The 20,306-nt window shown below is 37.0% G+C and overlaps 1 protein-coding gene across 5 annotated transcripts in view; it reads right to left on the reverse strand.

The window, feature by feature from the left end:
• Positions 1 to 3,549: 3,549 nt before the first annotated feature.
• Positions 3,550 to 20,306, reverse strand: part of COX18 (cytochrome c oxidase assembly factor COX18) — an 80,748-nt gene continuing 63,991 nt past the window's right edge. For 2 of the 5 annotated variants that reach the window (XR_013555247.2, XR_013555243.2), the window contains exons 11-14: positions 10,803 to 10,940; positions 10,027 to 10,226; positions 6,138 to 6,195; positions 3,552 to 3,679 (exon numbers count right to left, since the gene is read on the reverse strand). The gene's annotated coding sequence lies outside the window, so the exon portion shown is untranslated. Of the gene's footprint in view, positions 3,680 to 6,137; positions 6,196 to 10,026; positions 10,227 to 10,802; positions 10,941 to 20,306 lie in introns of all 5 variants that reach the window. The other 3 variants (XR_013555248.2, XR_013555246.2, XR_013555244.2) reach the window with 3 other exon arrangements.

The raw sequence follows: 20,306 nt of genomic DNA on the forward strand, positions 1-20,306 counted from the left end.
CTAGATCCCACAAACCGTGAGATCATGACCTGAGCTGAAATCAAGAATCGGACGCTTCACTGACTGAGTCACCCAGTTGCCCCCCAATATAACTTATTTCCCTGTCTTTTACTCATGTATGTTTCTGTCTCCCAACCTCTTAATTTTATATATTCTTCAATAAAATATGTCAAATTGCTGCGTGTACAGACCTCATCTAATTCCTGGCAAGTCCATAAATCACAAAACTATTATTGAAAATTATCTATAAGCATTTATGTTTAAATCTTAAATTATGCTAGCCAAATAAAAGCATCATGAAATTACTCCCAGATAAAAAATTACAGCATGTGGGACATAAAGCAATTCTGAAGCAGAATAAATTCATTACAATCTTCAGAATAAATGGCGTGGTGAAAGTGTTCTGATTATGCTCATAACCAGGCTTCATTCTTCAACTACCACATTCAAGGAAAATTTTGTCTTAAATTTGATTTATGTTTGCAAACATGCGGTGAGGTCTTTCAGCAAGTATCTTTCCCCAGATTCCTTAAACTGGCACAGTTTCTATGAAGTTTATTTTGCTTCTTTGCAGTTACCATCTAGGGCATATGATATATATAGTGTGGCAAGTCTCAATTTTTCTTCAAGTTTACCTTTATTACCGTCACTCTGTGGGCCTTAAATTTCAGCAGTTTCCAAAATTGTAACTGTATACTAATCAAAACCATTAATTTTTATATATTACTTTTTTAACTCCCTGTATTAGAACCAGAATGTAAGGCTTAATGGAGGAAAGCACGAGCATGGGTATCTGTGTATGGTACTCATCACTCATTCTTCTATGGCCCTGAATAAGATGAGAGGTGCAGTCACCTGCCCCTTTCTGACCTGAGTGACTTTTGGTCCATATGTTGGCTTTCTCAGTTTGCCCTTCCAGATTTGCCTTTCTCCATAGTGCCCTGTGCCCATATGGCTGACCTGCATAGACTCTAGCAGTGAGCTCCCTTACCCTCTGCCTTTCAGTTGAGTTGGTGCAATGGGGAACACTGATTCCATCTGTAAGTCAGTTTCTAACATCATCATTCATGCAAGTTTATTCAATTCATTCACATGTCACTTTCTGTACTCGTCATTGGAGAGTCAACGGTTGCTAGGTAAATGTACCATTTATGTCTCATGATCCTAACATTTTCCTTTTGGAAGCCCATATTGAAAGTATTTTTCTACCGGGCTGTATTTATTAAGTCATTTTACACTTGTAAAAAGTAATCAAAGGCCACCAATAAATGAATGGATAAACAAAATATTGCCTATATACACAACAGAATATGACTCAGCCATAAAAAGGAATTAAGTACTGATAATTGCTACAGTGTGGATGAACCTCAAAAATATTAGGCTAAGTGAAAGACATAAAAGCTCACATATTATGTGACTCCATCTACATGAAATATCTAAAGTAAATAAATCCAAAAAGACAAAAAGTAGATTGGTGTTTGCCTTGGGTTAGCGGGATCAGGAAGTGAGAAGTGACTACTTAATGGGTATGAGATTTTGTTTGGGGTGATAAAAACATGTTTTGTAACTACTAGGAGGAAGTGTTTCCACAACATTATGAATGTAGTAAGTGCCAATAAATTATATACTTTAAAATGGTTAATTTTATGTTATGTGAATTCACCTCAATCAAAAGAATTAATCAACAGTAAATTTAGTGGCCAATCATCATTCTATCAGCAGAGATAACCAGAAGTTACTCTCTTAATATGAGTTGATACCAGCTAAAAGCAAAACAAAACAAACAAAAAAACTTATTTCAATTTGTCCATAAACTAATCTTTTATCCTTATTAATCAGACAGCTTTCTAACTACTGGTTTCTCTATTTAAATTATCTTTAAACCAATAAATGAAGTACTATTGAGAGGTAACTCAAGTATTCCAGGTACTATACTATGTTTTATTATAAATTCATTATATTAACTTTTTGCCTCGTATGATAAAACCAGCCATGATAATAATAAAATGATGAAAATCCACAACATAACATCACTATCAACATCTAATACTTACTGAGCCTTTAAGTATTGCCAGGAATGGGTGAATTGCTTAACAAGCATCATTTCATTCATACCTCACATTTTACTCACATTATTTCATTACAATAGTAACATAGGAGGCACTTATTACCCTCATTTTCAGATGATGACACAGATGCAGAGGTCAGATAACTTGATCAAGATCAAAATCCAGTAAAAAGCAAAGCCAAGGTCTAATCGAGCGGTCTGTCTCCTGCAACCCATGTGGTTAATCCATGTTGTTATACACAAAGCTTTGGTAGATTTACTAAGCTATGTTTAGTTTCCCTGATGGCAGGCAATTCAAGCGTTAACAAAACTGAATACCTCAGCCAAAAAATAAAGGCTATGGTAAATGGTAAACCAGAGATCTAGAAAAGCCCAGACTTGGTATGTTGACCACTTGATATACCCAGATAATGTTTCCTTTTTTTTTTAAATTAAAATGTAGTTGACACACAAGGTTATGTTAGTTTCAGGTGTCCAACATAATCATTCAAAAGTCTATACCTTATGCTATTCTCAACACAAGTCTAGCTACCATCTGTTACCATGCAATGCCATTACAACACCACTGACTATATCCCCTCCTATGCTGTACCTTTTCTTCCCATGACTTATTCATTTCATAACTGGAAGCCTGTACCTTTTACTCTTCCTTATGCATTTTGCCCTTCCTCCCAACCTCCTCCCCTCTGGCAACCATCAATTTGTTTTCTGTATTTATGTGTCTGCTATGCTTTGTTTTGTTTTTCAGATTCCACATGTAAGTGAAATTACATAGTCCTTGTCTTTCTTTTATTTCTCTTAGCATAATACCTTCTAGATCCACTCATGTTGTTACAAATGGTAAGATTTCATTCGTTTTTATGCTGAACAATATTCCTTTGTATATATATACCACATCTTCTTTATGCATTCTTCTATTGGTGGACACTTGGGTTGCTTCCATCTCTTGGCTACTGTAAATAATGCTACGGTAAACACAGGGGTGCATATATCTTTTTGATTTAGTGTTTTATTTTCTTTGGGTAAATACCCAGTAGTAGAACTAGTGGAGCATATGGTATTTCTATTTTTACTTTTTTGAGGAGCTTCCATTCTATTTTCTACAGTGGCTGCATCAATTTACATTCCCACCAATAGTGCATGAGAGGGTTCCCTTTTCTCCACCCCCTTGCCAACACTTATCTTTTGTCTTTCTTATTCTAGCCATTCTGACAGGTATTGGGTGATATCATGGTTTTGATTTGCATTTCCCTGATGATTAATGATGTTGAGCATCTTTTCATGTGTCTATTGGCCATCTGTATATCTTCTTTGGAAAAATACCTATTCAGGTCCTCTGCCCATTTTTTAAAAATTGAAGTATAATGAGCCCTGCCCATTTTTTAATTGGATTTTTTTAGTTGTAGAAGTTAACTATCTATCTATTTATTTGTTCTTTTCATAAGTTCTTTATATCCTTATCAGATATATCATTTGCAAATATCATCTCCCATTCAGTAGCTTACTTTTTAATTTTGTTGATGGTTTCCTTCACTGTGCAAAAGCTTTTTATTTTGGTGTAGTCCCAGTAGTTTATTTTTGCTTTTGTTTCCTTGGCCTGAGGAGACTTATCTAGAAAAAAAAGCAGAACAGATTACTACCTATGTTTTCTTCTAGGAGTTTTATAGTTTCAGGTCATACATTTAAGTCTTTAATCCATTTTGAGTTTATTTTAATGTGTGGTGTGAGAAACAGGTCCAGTTTCATTCTTTTGCATGTAGCTGCCCAGTGTTTCCAGCGCCATTTATTGAAAAGACTGTCTTTTCCTCAATGTATATTCTTGCCTCTTTTGTCATAGACTAATTGACCATATAAGCATAGATTTATTTCTGGGCTCTTATTCTGTTCCATGGATCTATGTGTTGTGCCAGTGCCAATACCATACTGTTTTGGTTATTATTGTAGTATATCTTCAAACCTGGGATTGTGATATCTCCAGCTTTGCTCCTCTTTCTCAAAATTTGTTTTGGTTATTCAGTGTCTTTTGTGGTTCCATACAAATTTTAGTATTATTTGTTCTGTAAAAAATGCTGTTGGTATTTTGATAGGGATTGCATTGAATCTATAGATTGCTTTGGGTAGTATGGACATTTTATGTATAGTTGTTCCTTTTTTAGTGTTTATTTATTTTGAAAGAAAGAGAGAGAGAGGGAGAGAGAGAATCCCATTCCTTTTTTAGTGTTTATTTATTTTGAAAGAAAGAGAGAAAGAGAGGGAGAGAGAGAATCCCAAACAGGCTCTGTGCTTTAGGCGCAGAGTCTGACATGGGGCTTGATCTCAGGAACTATGAGATCATGACCTAAGCTGAAATCAAGAGTTGGATGCTAAACCAACTGAACCATCCAGACTCCCCTATATAGCTGTTCTTTAGTCTTAAACATGCAAGCCTTTAAAATATTGAGAATAATATGCCCAAATTAGGAAATCTATTAAAAATAGCCCCTTAAGAAATATGTTTTTTTTTTAATTTTAATATTTATTTATTTTTGAGAGAGACAGAGCGTGAGCAGGGAAAGGGGCAGAGACAAAGAGGACACAGAATCTGAAGCAGAGAATCTGAAGCAGGTTCTAGGCTCTGAGCTGTCAGCACAGAGCCCGACGTGGGGGTTGAACTCATGAACAGTGAGATCATGACCTGAGCCAAAGTCAGACACTTAACTGACTGAGGCACCCAGGCACCCCTAAATATTAAATACACAAAAATAAACTCAAAATGGATTAAAGACTTAAATGTGAGACATAAAACCATAAAATCCTATAAGAAAGCACAAGCAGCAATTTCTCTGATATCAGCCTTAGCAACATCTTTCTAGATATGTCTCCTGAGGCAAGGGAAATAAAAGCAAAAATAAACTATTGGGAATACATCAAAAAAAGTCTTCTGCATAGCAAACATCAACAAAACTAAAAGACAACCTATGGGATGGGAGAAGATATTTGCAAACAATGTGTCCTATAAAGGGTTGGTATCCAAAATATATAAAGAACATACAAAACTCAATACCAAAACCCCCCAAATAATCCAATAAAAAAAAACTGACAGAAAACATGAACAGACATTTCTCCAAAGAAAACATACACATGGCTAACAGACACATGAAAAGATGCTCAACATCACTCATCATCAGGGAAATGCAAACCAAAGCTACAATAAAACTACCTTACATCTGTCAGAATGACTCAAATCAAAAACACAGGAAATAATAAGTGTTGGCAAGGATGTGAAGGAAAAGGAACACTGTGTACTGTTGGTGGGAATACAAACTGGTACAGCCACTGTGGAAAGAAGTATGGAAAAAAGTTCCTCAAGAGATTAAAAATAGAACTACCTTGTGATCCAGCAATTGCACTCCCCAAAAATACAAAACACTAATTCAAAGGGATACACACACTCCTATGTTTATTGCAGCATTATTTACAATAGCCAAGATATGGAAGCAGCCCAACTGTCCATCAATAGACGAATGGCTAAAGATGTGGCATGTATGTGGTATGTTTGTGTGTATACATACAATGGAATATTACTCAGCCATAAAAAAGAATGAAATCTTGCCATTTACAACAACATGGATGGAGCTAGAGAGTATAATGTTAAACAAGATAAGTCAGTCAAAGACAAATACCATATGATTTCACTCATATGTGAAATTTAAGAAATAATCAAATATAAAAAAGAGACAGAGAGAGACAAACCAAGAAACAGACTCTTAACTATAGAGAACAAACTGATGGTTGCCAGAGGGTAAGTGGGTGGAGGGATTGGTGAAATAGGTGATGGGGATTAAGAGTACACTTATTATGGGGTGTCTGGGTGGCTCAGTTGGTTAAGCATCCAAGTTCGGCTCAGGTCATGATCTCATGGTTTGTGGGTTTGAGCCCCGTGTTGGGCTCTGTGCTCACAGCTCAGAGACTGGAGCCTGCTTTGCACACTGTGTCTCCTTCTCTCTCTCTGCCCCCCCCCCCCCCGCCCCCGCTTGTCCTCTTTCTCAGTGTCTCAAAGACAAATAAACGTTAAAAAGAGTACACTTACCATGATAAGCACTGGGTGATTTATAGAATTGTTGAGTCACTATATTACAAACCTGAAACTAATATAATACAGTCTGTTAACTATACTGGAATTAAAATTTAAAAAATAAATAGATAAGTAAATAAATATTTAAAAATTAAAAATTAAAAAACAACAACAACAAAAATATGTCAACCCTTTGGAGATGCTCTTGATGCTGGTGAATAAAGAACTGTGATAGATGTTGCTCCCAGGATAGTCCCTGGAGTTCACTGACTATTCTTGTGCTGGGAAGGAGTCTATGAAATTCTAAGTTCCTGTTTTGCTCACAAGCCCCTTCTAAGAGACACCTTTTGCAAACAGTTGCTGTGATTCACACCATATATGCTGAATGAAACCTGGTACTTTGGCCTCAGACAAGAGTGTCCAAGTTAAAGGCTAAGTTACCACACAGTTTGATGTGGAGGAGGCCACACCTCTGAAGTGGCTTGCATGAACCTTGCCAGGTCAGGAAATTCACTGTGGTTACTGACAAATAGACCACAACATATTATTTTTCTCTCAGAAGTACTAATTCTAGTTGGGGAAATTTAGAGACCCAGAGTGACTATATAGTTGGTCCCTTACATTCTTGCAATAAAGTCTCATTCCCTATTTTAACTTTTAGATATATTTATTCCCCAACTAAAGAAAAATTAAAAAACAAACACAAGAACAGGTACAATTAAAAGAAGAATCCTGAAGTAGACAAAAAAATTGGGGGAATGGAGAAAAGGAGATAAGAGACCTTTAAATGGTAACAATTATTACTTTTTGAATATTAATATTGAACTCCTTGTTCATTTTATAAGGGATACTTAAAATCAGATCAAACTTTCCAAGTCTAACAAAAGGAATTCAGAGTGGGAAAATAGTCTCTGTTGTTCTATCCTTTTCCAGAAGAATCTAAGAAAATCAGAGAACTCAAGACATGACCAAAGAATATGACATCTTAAAAACTTTATTTCCCCCCAACTTCATCAAACTTTTTATAAGCTCACCTTGGTGTCAGCTAAAACATCCCTATTTTGTCTGAAAAGGCCCATCCAATTCCCCCATCTGTAAATTCAGCTCATGTTCTCAGAACAGGATTTCTCCTCCCTTCGGCCTTCACCTTCCATTGAATACCCTCTACTACTTTTCTCCAAAATCCCTATAACAAATATTAGCTCACATACAAGGAAAGCAAGCAGAGTTTCAAAATGGGCCAGGGGCGGCATCCGTAAAAATAGCTCTGAGGAACAACACTCCTTTATCCAATAAAAACACAAGCAGAATTCAGAATAGTTATACTGTGGGATTTGTACATCTATCTGCTCTTTGAAAAGGTAAAATAAACATGAAAAATTCCATAAAATCCTAACTGAAAGTCACCTGCCCATCACCACCACTCTCCTTTCCAATAAACACTTGCTGGCAGAAGCAGGAGAGAAATCGAAGTTTCTTGCCTCTGAAGTGACAAGTACATTCTTTCCTCATTCGCCAAGCTGCTTTTCTCCCTCTGAAGCTCCAGCTGTTCTCAAAACCCAGACATTGTTCCCTTCACTGGCTGGCCTCTGGCTCTAACCCTCAGCCAGGGCTGTATCTCCCTGAAATCTCTTGGGGACACTAACAGCCAGGACTTGGAAGAGGGTGCCTATTTAAAGCGAGTTGGGTTTTTGGCGGGGAGAGAAAGAGGGAGAGAAAGGGGGAGAGATGAATGGGAAACACTGTGTGTCAGCACAAGAACTCAAACAATTGTGTTTGGACAATGCCTGATGCTCTGATGTTGCCAAGTGATGGCTGATGATTCTCATAGTGCTTTCCAGACTTTGACTGTGGGATTCTTTTTCACTGTTGTTCACACCCTGGGACCCCCATGTTCTGGTGTGGAAAATAAAAAGTGCTTAGAAGATAGGTATATCTATTATGATTACATTTTCTTCTAGTTATATGAATGAGAAGATCCATAGGACCATGGGATACTTTGGGGGGTGGGGGTGGGAGATTTTAAACCCATTCATTTATATAAATAAGCTCCACAAAGGACACTATGAATTAATTCTTCCTCAGATATTATAAAGAGTGTATTGTTTATGTGTCTCTCAATTAACCATATTCCACTCTTGGCCATAAGTATGATAGAGGTGGGAGAAAATGGATACAAAAGCACATTTGTTCACTTCCAAATTGCAGGAAATCAACAATCAGAAGAAAAGGCAAATACCTGCCATTTTTTAGAAATTCTGGTTTTTTAATAAAGTCAAAGCTATCCTATGTCCAGACTATTCTGACTTGATAAGTAACCAAGAATTATTTTTTTAACTCCACATATAGCTGTTAACCACTGTCTGCAGTGATTCTTGAAAGTACAACACAATGTCAACCTGGCATTACATTAAGAGATGGTAGCTAACCACTAACCAGCTGAATCAGTTAGAGCTCACATTTGGTGACGTGTGAAGAGGGATCTAAAACCAGACAGGTTTAAACATGATTGTAGTCTATTTCTTACCCTTATAAAAGTATGACTGCACACGATCCAAAACTAGGAATTCTGGCTCTGTTTGTTCTACCACCCCAAGGACATTTCTGTCATCTACATGGTCCAGGATGATCTTCACTTTGGCCAGTGAGAAAGGGGAATAAAGGGGGTGGTGGGGGTGGGGGAGTCCACTACTTCTCTTTAATAGCATGACTCAGAATTTGCACGTACCCTTTCCACCTACATCCCATTAACCATGATGTGGTCACATGGCTACTGTCTGAAATATGTCTTTATTTTGGGCATTCATGACAGTTAAATATCAAGAATTCTATTAACTTAATACAGGAATCAGCAAACTATACCTGTGGGCCAAATCTGGCCCACTGCCTGGTTTTAAGTGACCTACAAGCTAAGAAAGATTTTTACATTTTAAAATGGTTGGGGAGGGGCGCCTGGGCGGCTCAGTCGGTTAGGCGTCCGACTTCAGCTCAGGTCACGATCTCGCGGTCTGCGAGTTCGAGCCCCGCGTGGGGCTCTGGGCTGATGGCTCGGAGCCTGGAGCCTGCTTCCGATTCTGTGTCTCCCTCTCTCTCTGCCCCTCCCCCGTTCATGCTCTGTCTCTGTCTCAAAAATAAATAAAACGTTAAAAAATAAAAATAAAAAATAAAATGGCTGGGGAAAAAAATCAAAATTAGAATAATACTTCATGATGTGAAGATTCTGTGAAATTCAAATTTCAGTGTCCACAAATAAACTTTTATTAGAAAACAGCCATACTCATTCATGTACGTATTGTCTACAGCTGCTTTCATGCTGCAAGAGTTGAGTAGTTGTGACAAAGACCACATGGCCCACAAGGCCTAAAGTATTTACTATCTGGCCTTTTTAAACAGTTTTCTTACCCCTGCTTTAGAAAAAACAAACAAACAAACAAACAAACAAACAAACAAACAGGAATTGGTGGATAACTAGTTAATTTGGCCATACCAAAGTAATAAAATTGGGAGTAGAGGAGGGTGGGTTTTTAAAGGGGCTGTAAATGAGTCCTATTTCTTTAAAAGTTCTTAAAATTGTTGGAGCACCTAGGTGGTTCAGTTGTTTAAGCATCTGACTTTGGCTCAGGTCATGGTCTTGCGGTTTGTGAGTTTGAGTCCCAAGTGGGGCTCTGTGCTGACAGCTCAGAACCTAGAGCCTACTTCAGATTCTGTGTCTCCCTCTCTCCCTGCCCCTTTCCCACTTTCACTCTATCTCTCTCTCTCCCAAAAATAAACATTAAAAAAAGTTCCTAAAATTGTTGAATTAGTTATCCATTTATATTTTAAATATTATCCCCAAACTTAGTGGTTTAAATAGTAATCATGTATTATTTAGTTTCTATGGGTCAGGAATTCAGAAGTTGCTCACCTGGGTGGCGCTGGCTCAGAGACTCTCATAAGGTTGTAGTTAGGGTACTGGCAGACACTGCAGTTTCATCTGATGGCCCGACTGGGGCTGAAGGTACCACTTCCAGATTGCTCACTCATATGGCTGTTGGTGAGTGAGGTCTCAGTTCCTCACCACACGGGGTTCTAGCCTGGATGCTAGCTTCCTCCACACTGAATTATCTGAGAGAGAGAAAACAAGAAATAGAGATAGAGGAGGGGAAAAAAACTAGCAGGTAGTCACAGTATTTTTTATATTTAGTCTTCAAAGTTTCACATGTCACTTCCATTAAATTATTTTCATTAGAAGAGATTCACTAAATCTACTCCAGCCCACACTTAGTAGACAAGGAATTAGTTTCCATCTATTGAAGAGAAACATCAAAGAATTTGTGGTCATTTTAAAACAATCACAATAGCATCTGAGAGAAAAAAGTAAATAATTCATCTTCAGATAATGCTAGGGACATGAGACTAATGATTATGAGATAAGTATAAATTATTTAAGCAGGAAAAAATAATATTAAGCCTTATGTTAGAGATGGAAATTGTTATGTTAGAGACGGTTTCGCTCTCTTCCTTATGCTAATCAGCTGGTAGTAGTTGCCTGGAGTACTATGTTGAGAAAATTCTGATTGATAGATATCAAGTCCACATATTTTCTATCATTAGAGTTCAAAAGTTTTAAACAATGACAATTTGGAGAAAAAGCAGTATGTGAGGCACATTCAAGTCTTCAGAAATGTTATCAAACCATACCTGTTAGGCAACTTTCTCAGGATGTTTCTCTAGAATACTGGATCCCATGAGATCCCTTATCTCTCCATCAATCCTTCCTTCCACCAAGCCTTCTTTCCACCAACAAGTAACACTTACGTGTTACTCTGGCCACTGGAGCTAAAATAGGGAACAAAATAAATGCCTCACCTTCATGGTAAACTAGGTATTTCTGTCTTCTGCAAAAAGTCTTCATTTTTCTACTCTTTTCCAAAAGTCATATGTTTTATTTCTCATTACTATCTAGTTACACTAACTAATGTAGATCAATACCATGTAATAGCGATGATTTTTCAGGTTTCTGGTCACTGAATTGTAGGGTTTTTCAGAGTATGTGTCACAGAAGTATCTTCCCTGAGCATTATTAATAGGTGTAACTTGAATAGAAGGGCTTGATGATCACATAAGATTGGAAAATTCCAGATTACACAGAGTTAAACAGTTTTCTCTACTGTAGGCAACTTTAATGGACCCATGAATCACCAGGATAAAGACGGTGTAACATGCTGTATTTCCAAAAGTTACTTGAGTTTAAAATCCTGCGTGTTTGTTTTGTTTTGTTTTGTTTTTACAGAATGCTTGTGGCCTGACAAATGCAGCTGGAGATCCAAAGTCACTGTTTATCTCCCTTTCAGCCACATCAGTTCTCTTATGCTTCCCTAAGACCTTAGCATTCAATGAGACACATAAATGTCCATTATTACAGTAATACACAAATCCTAACTGGAAAAGAAATAGTGACAATTATTCTCATAGAATAATTCTTTAATATCTGAGTACTTCAAAGCAATACAAGTATTTTAAAACACATAACATAAATATATAGAATGTTTATGCATCCATGTATTTATGTAAAGATGGGCATGTGTGTGTGTGTGCGCATGCGTGTGTATTTTGGAGTCAAAACAGCTTTCCAAATTACCTGGAAATATAATTTATTAAGTTCACATGGTATGTCAGATACTTGTAGGCATTAAATACAATGATGAACAAGAGAGGATGCTTTACAAATGTTAAGTCATTAATGTAGTTAATAGCTCAGAAGATTTGAGGACAAAAATCATTAAACACATTATTATCATAGCAGAGACTTTGTAAATAGAAGTACAAGATACAAAAAGAGGCTATATCAAGGGCTCTGCCTCATTTAGCATTTGTGTGTACTGTATGTAGCAAAAAACTGATGCCAGTGGCTTAACCATAGAGCCTCACATAATTTGCCTCACATAAAAAGAAGTGCAGAGACAAGCAGCCCAGTGGTTAGTTCCATGGTGTCATCAGTGTCCCTGGATCCCACTTCCTTTTCATTCCTCATTCTCATTGTATAGCTAATTCCTCATCCTTGCTGTGGGGTGTCCCAAGTTGGATGTTACTTTCAACCTAACTACCTGTCTTCCAGGCAAGAACAAGAAGGAAAGAAGAGTAAAGGAGTTGAATCTAGCATTTTTGTCAATTATTTCATCAGCCGAAAATGTCATGTAGCTACTCCAAACTGTAAGCAAGTCTGGGAAAGTATTTTAGCTGAATCTGTGGAACTCACTGAGGAATTTGGTTTCTGTTAAACATGAAAAAAGAATGAATATTTGGTAGTCCACTCACCGTGTCTTTTTCAGACTCTTACATAGTCTGTGAGGGTCAAAGAAGGAAGAAGCTAATAATAATGTTTTTAAAATAGATACTCTTGTTTCTTTCTAAATCATCTCCATTTACCATACTTCTAACCTCCAAATAACTTTACATTAGCAATTTACTTTTGTCATAAACACAAACTCTTATGGAATTCCTACTACTTCCTTTGAATACCAATGAAATAAATGTGAAAATAATTTCCATTAAATGTTTGAAATTTTCAACTTTACTATGTTAAGAAATGGTGGCTGACTTCTGTTTTTGTTTGAACTGTTTTGGGCCAGCAAAAATAATTGTTCACATTGGCAGAAGCAGAACATTTGCCAGCATGAAAAAGCAGTAGTTAGAATAGCATTTAGCATACCATAACATATATTTTCTTACTTTCATAAATCTAGTTTAAAACCTTAATTTTTTATAGCTGTGGCCTCAATACTTCAGAATTTTAACTTTTTTTTCAACTTTGTAGCATATAAAAGTACATGTGTGAGCTTATAATGCCAAGAAAAGTTTTCTTAACGTTATTGCATTTCTACTTGGAATTCTGGCTTCATTTTGGGCAGACCATGCCGAATGCCTTCTTATCCAGAACACAGAAATACATTATAATAGTCACTAATCTCTCTGCTAATGCCTCAAAATTCTCTTTGACTGTCTTTGACACCCAGAGAGTACTTTTCATTCCTTTTTCTTTCTTTCTTTCTTTTTTTTTTAGAGTACCAATTCCATGTTACCAACATTCTAATACTCATCTCCTACAAATGGCTGGTGGTACAGGTACTGGGTAATTCTCACTTTTTATTAAATTCAGGTACTGGTATCAAATTCTTATGTCTAATGAACCCAATATGGTTCCTGGAAAATGTATTCGCCCCAAATGCAATGAAGCAAAACACCATCTACGAAGACTATAATTCAAGTTACCCATAAAAGTACATGTTTCCCAATATCCCACCATAGGAAAATGGTTTAACATACATAATACAATGAACTAGTATATTGTGGTGTAAAATGATAATGATAAAGACTGTGACATGCGAAAATGTTTATGATTTAATATCAAGCAGATTGCAACTCAAGGAAAATGAATGCGTTAGACAAAAACTAGAAGGTAATACGTAATAATGAAAATAATTGTGGTAGAAGGTCTATAGTATATATTTTTTTCAGTTCCTTAATTTGTTTCCATACAGTCTGATTATTCTTCAATGTGCATGTATTATTGTTTTCATAATTAAAAAATGGGGGATAAAAATAATTTTTTAATGAAGAGATATTATGAGAGTGTGTGGTGCTCTCTATATCTGAACATCCTCCTAAGTGCTCAGTCCTAACCTGGATGACTTAGTAGTACAGCTGTATGCTTAGAAAAAAAAAAAAAACATCCCTTCTTTGTTCTTCTTCACTGCTATTTACCTCCGTCAGATAATCTCATAGCTCCATGGACATTTGACCACCCACAACACAAGAATAACTTCCTTTCTGCCTTTGGCTGGTAGCACACATGAATTGCTAATCCTTTCTTAAACCTCTAGGTGAACTTCAAATTCTCATGGGACTCATATTTCCTCCAAAGGGCTCACTCCATAAAGAGCCATTCCCTCCATAGAGCTCTTTTCTGATTGTCCCTCACAAACAGTTAAGTGTGACCACTCCCAGCTTCCCCTCTTTGTTACCTCTGTCTATCCTTTGGCCTGACTTTTAAGGTAAGGGTACCACCAGGTTTTTTTTTTTTTCCAACCTTTTGTAGCAAGACTGAGAGGGAAGGGGTGAGTTTTACTGGACACTAGTGGAAGGTTCCTATAACACCCACATAAAGAGGTAATGTGGGAAAGCCAAAGCAAGCAGAGTGATTTAAAACCAACTGGAATACAGCCAGGAAAGAAGTTAACACCCTAGGCTTTCCATGAACTTTTCTACTGTGAGTCCTAAGCCAGAGGATCCTTCATGATCAGAAATTATTGGAAACCCAGTTTCAAACTCACTGGAAAAATGATACAAGAAATGCCTAACAGGGAAGGTTTTACTTAGATTACTTGATTAATTAATGACCACATTTCAACAACTCAAGGTTACTTTGTGGATGTAAATGTATGAGTAATACCCAAAACCACAAACCCAGGAGCAATAAAAGGCCTTAAGTTGAAAGTTCTACTGTCAGAATTATCCTGATTTTCCTCCGAGCAACTAGAGAGATGAAAATAAAGAAACCAACAGGAAAATTCATAAATCTGTGACTCTGGAAGGAGAAGGTCACATTCTATTGAGAAGGCGCTTTCCCTGGGTCCAGTAGGAACTGCTTTCTGCAATGCGCTGGGAAGTGAGTCCAGAGTAGAAAGGTTCTTTTCAACTTGTGTCTGGACTTGTCTACCTCTCCTGCTGGCTCACCCACACATTACCACAGTCTTTACCCCTGGTGAGCTCCATATGCCAAACCATCTCTGGAATAGAACTACGCTTCCAATGAACCTACCCAGCCTCCAAACAGCTCTCTAACCAGTGATGAATACCCAAGAGCCCAGTTAAACCCCCAATTTTTATTGACTCAGGACTGAAAGAAAACAGAATACACAAAATTATCAAGGTTCTTGTTAGTTCTTTCCTTTTATTTTTTTAGTGTTTGTTTGTTTGTTTATTTATTTTGAGAGAGAGAAAGAGAGAGAGACAGAGCATGAGCAGGAGAGGGGCAGAAAAAGAGAGGGAGACACAGAATCCAAAGCAGGCTCCAGGCTCCAAGCTGTTGGCACAGAGCCCGACGCATACTCACGGACTGCAAGATCATGACCTGAGCCGAAGTGGACGCTTAGTTGACTGAGCCACCCAGGTGTCCCAAAGTTGTTGGTTAGTCCTCTGGCTATGAGTTAGCCTTTCTCCTTGTTATGGGTTGAATTGTGTTCCCACCCCACCCTCCCCCCCGCTACAAATTCATATGTTGAAGTTTCCACTCCCAGTACCTTAGAATGTGACCTATTTGGAAATGGGTTGTTGCAGGTGTAATTGGGTAAAATGAGGTCATGCTGGAACAGGATGTGCCCTTTATCCAGTATGACCAGTGTCTTTATAAAAAGGGGAAATTTGGACACAAACACTCACAGAAGGAAGACAAGGTAAAGACACACAGGGAGAAGAGAGCCATCTGATTATAGAGATTGGAGTGATTCACCTGCAAGCCAAGGAGTGCCCGGAATCACTGATACACAGCAGAAGCTAGAAAAGGTAAGGAAAGATTCTCCACTACAGATTTAAGAGAGAATATGGCCCTGGTGACACCTTGGTTTCAGACTTCCAGCCTCTAGAACTATGAGACAATAAATTTCTGTTGTTTAAGCCACCCAGTTTGTGGTACTTTGTTATAGCAGCTTGGGGAAATTCCTACCATGATCTATCGCCAAAATTTGTTTAATGATCTATCCGCTGATTTGTTAAAGAACTGGATACTACCTCCCTCTGAGAAACATTTGTTACTCACTTTAGCGTCATTCGTTCACTTTCTCATGTTCTGGGAGGAATTCCACTGGAGGATTTACCAAAACTTCTCAATTAACTTTACTTTTTATTCTCATTTAGAGCCTCCTTGTTTATAGAGCTAATGTTAGATAAAACTAGGGTAAAATAACCCTAAATATTGGAAACTAAGTGGTTTCTTTCCCCCTCTTTACTGTTATGCATATTGAACCATCTAAACTTTCTCACAATAATGCAGAAAGTCTTATCTCTTTTAAATAAATGAGAGAGACTCCGTTTAGTGTCTTGCCTAAGTGAAAAACAAAACTAGGATGTGAAGCAGTTCAAAAATCAGTCATGTTCTTTCCCCAAAATTGTACTGTACTGGCTTCTTGGTTTACTGTGTCTCCATTTTAGAGGTCCTCAAGGTGATAAATGAGCATAGAGGGAAACTGTAGCCTAGAATATACTAAGGTGGTTATATATACTAAGTGGCTAGAAGCAGACCAGAAGTTCTACTTTGAACTGTTCTATATCTTTGATTAATTAAAAATGAGAAACTACTATCTTAAAACAAGTTCTCCCTGCTGGTAGACATTATTACTCAAAACACGGTAGGAAGAAATAACTAGATTTGGTGACCAAAAAAAGGGGGGGAGGAATTGCTTTAAATCGGTGTTAAATCAAGGTACATGAATTTTATGAATGGAAAATAATAGCCAAGAACTGAAAAGCAAAGGCTAGCATCTGTCAGATTTAAAAAAAAAAAAAGTGAGGACATGAGGAATGCCACTGGAGTCCTGAAATCACCTGAGGCAGGCCGACTCAAGTTTCTCAGCTTGTCAACACCATTAAGAGTCATAGAGGCTGATTTTATCCCACAAGGGCCTCTGTTTAATAGTCGTGGGTGAACCCATTACACATGATTACCATAGCCTTATGATTCTTGTTTCCTTGTGAAAGTGTGTTTCCTGCTCTGAATCATCCTATAATTTGCTCCATGGGGTTTCCATCTGTTTAGACCAAGTATGAAAAAGAACTGCCTGAATCACATTCTTAATTTGGTGCAATGACAATACATATGGCAATGTAGCAAGGTCATGTCACCAACTTTACACACATATATGCAAGGGGGAAATGCAGTGTCTTCTTATTTTAAAACTGATCTAATCTCCTATGCCAGTTAAAGACATCTCTTCCTGCTTAACAATTTCTTTCAGGTTAACTCTCTTTGGGGTAAGTTACCAATCTTTTTAGCACACCTCCTCTTCCCCTTTCTCCTTTCCAATATGTTGTCTGTGGGCATGTGAGAAATCATGTGATTTTAACTATCCGAGGAAGGAGTGTTTACATTCCTCACCTGTAGGTCTTTATGCCTTTTCTTAGTATGTGGGCTTATGAAGCAGTTGGATACAGTTTGGTCCCTGGGAATTCTATGATGACATCTACTGAAACGTGGCTGATCACTCCTAGCCCTACAGAGCATCATGCAGACACCCACTGCTGGAGTCAGTAGATACAGCCATTGGTTCTCAGGAAGTCCCCACACATTGCTGCCTCCTTACTGCGGGCCCATATCTCCAGTGCACTCATTGCCCTCACATGACCTGCAGTGTGGAATCAGGCACAAGACCTCAGGTTCATTCCTCTAGGCACCTTCCTCCATCTGTGTTTATTTCCTTCTCTCACCATGTTAGATATGGCTCATGCCAAAGGCAAGGCTTTGCATAAAAATATGCACAAATAGCCCAGTCACTGTGCTTCCCCCATCCCTATCCAGATGGTTTTATAGCCTGTCCTCAAAACTCAAACCCAAAAGAAAAAATAACAAACTTGTGGACATCCCACCAACCTGCTGCCCTACTTTCTCTTCTCTTCAAATATCTCATGCTTTCATCAGGTCTAACATACACATTATTTCATATTTTAACATTTACTTATATGGATCTTCATAGATATGTGCAAGAAATTCTCTGGGATAAACAACCAAGAGCCTGCCAGACCATAGGGTGTAACAGCAATGAACATACCACTGCATGCATCCACAGGAGAACATTAGAGTATCTATCATTATATATCCTGACCTCTACTTGGTATGCACATTTCTAATGTCTGCCATTCTGATAGCTTTAATAGAGCATCTCACTGTTGGCTTTAATTTCTTTGATTACATTTGAGATCTCTTTGGGAATTTGTTAGCCATTCAGACTTCCCGCTTTATACTGCCTTTTCATATCCTTAATGCATTTTTCATTGGGTTTGTGTTTTGTCATTGATGTTGTCGTTTTTTAATAAATATTTTATTATATTTAGAATCTTTAACCTTCACAATGATGTCTCTAATTTATGCAGAACTGCCTCCTATACAGTATAAAATAGGGGTCCAAATTTCTTCTTGTATGAGGAATGTTCCAGTGACACTAAAATAATCTGTTCTTACATCTTTTTTTTTTTATTATGTCACTTTACCTGTCAGCTGTATGTTTCCCATATTCAAAGTTCAATTTATGAGTCTTTATTCCATTCCACTCTTTGTTCCATAACCAATAATTTTTTAACAACTTTAAACCACATAATTGTCAAGTGTCTTAATATCTGATGTAGTAAATCCTTTCTTTTCTTTTTCAAATGTGGCTTAGCTATTCATAGACTTTTATTTTCCTAGATTTTATACAGTTTTTCAAGTTCTTCAAAAAAATATAAATGGAATTTTGACTGGAATTGTATTGAGTTTGTAGATTTGTTTGAGGAAAAGTGACATCTGTACTACATTAAATCAGCCTATCCATTTATTCAAAGTGTCTTTTATGTTTTTAATGGAGCTTTGAATATTTCTCCACAAAGATATTGGCTTTCTTTTCTAGATTGATTTGTAGAAATTTATTCATTTGTGGTGATATTATAAATAACATCTCATTTCAGTTATATTTTCTAGTTGATAATTGCATAGAGAAATACTACTGATTTTTATAAATAGGTCATATATCTAAAACTTTGCTAAACTCTTTAGTTCTAATAGCTTTCTCCTATTTCTGCTAGAATTGCTATGCATACAGTCATTTCACCACCAAAATGACACTATGTAACACTAACATGTAGCACTATGTTGGTTGGCATGTCATAGATTTGGAGGAAAACTGCATATTTTCCCTTTTTCTTAAACCCATAGACTCAAAAACATTCACAATTGATAGTGAAACATTTTTAAATTAAAATTAAAAAAGAGCCAGGGTGCCTGTGTGGCTCAGTTGGTCAAGCATCCGACTTTGGTTCAGGTCATGATCTCAGTTTGTGAGTTTGAGCCCCACTTCAGGTGAGCTTGGACTCCGCACTCTCGCTCCCTCTTTCTCTCCCTCTCTCACTGCACCTCATGGGATTCTCTCTCTCTATTTCTGCCCCTCACTCACTTGCAGCTCTCTCATAAATAAATAGTAGGTAGATAGATAGATAGATAGATAGATCGATCAGAGCCAATAGGGGCAATATGAAAAAATTCCCTATAATTCTTTTTTTCTATTCTCTTGCTTGGCTTAAGTTTGATCTTTTTTTGTTTTCAGATTTTGAGTTATTTGAATTTTATATATTCTATAACTTGAACGGTTACCCTTATAATTTTCACATGCATAATTTGACTTAAAATCTGAAACAATTTAACTCTCTTCTTCCTGAGTAAGTAAAAGTTCTGCTGAACTTTTCACTCTACTCACATTCCTGTTTTATACATTATTGTCAGTATTTTACCTCCATATATGTTTTATCTCCAAGCTAATCAGTTCTATTTTTATTATTTACAGAGTTAGTGATTATTTAGATATTGCCATGCATACCCATTTCTTTTTATCACATTGCCTCTTGCTTCTCATTCTTTCCTTCTGTACATTAAAAAGTTTTATTCCTAAAGTGTGTCCTTAATTTTTTCCATGAGAATCTATAACTAGTAAATTCTTTCAGGATTACTCTTCAATGTTTTCATTTTATCTTTGCCCTTGAATCATAGTTTAGTTGGGTATACTAGATTGGCAACTATGTTTTCTTTAAAGATATTTCCCTTCTTTCTTAGGTCTTCTATTGTTGCCACTAAGAAGCCTGTTGCCAATCTAATTACGTACCCTTGTAGTTAATGTTTTCTCTTCTCTGTTAGTGTTTTAGGTTTTCTTTTTATTTTCTGTATTTCGTACTCTGAAGTTTGATTCTGATGTGTAAAGTAGATTCATTCATTTATTCATTTTGTCTTTCTTGGAGCATATTTACCACAAAATTCAACTCTGAGCTGATTATTAACCTGCTCTACAGAAGTCCAATTTAGACACAGACCTATCAGAAGCTACTTAATGGATTTACTATAAATCATCCCAGTCTGGAAAATTGTCCATTTAGACTTCATTAGCTTCCTCCGATGCAAAATCTTATGAA

The sequence above is a fragment of the Panthera onca genome, chromosome B1 (genome assembly GCF_046562875.1).
Source record: "Panthera onca isolate mPanOnc1 chromosome B1, mPanOnc1 haplotype 2, whole genome shotgun sequence".
Classification (NCBI taxonomy): domain Eukaryota; kingdom Metazoa; phylum Chordata; class Mammalia; order Carnivora; family Felidae; genus Panthera; species Panthera onca.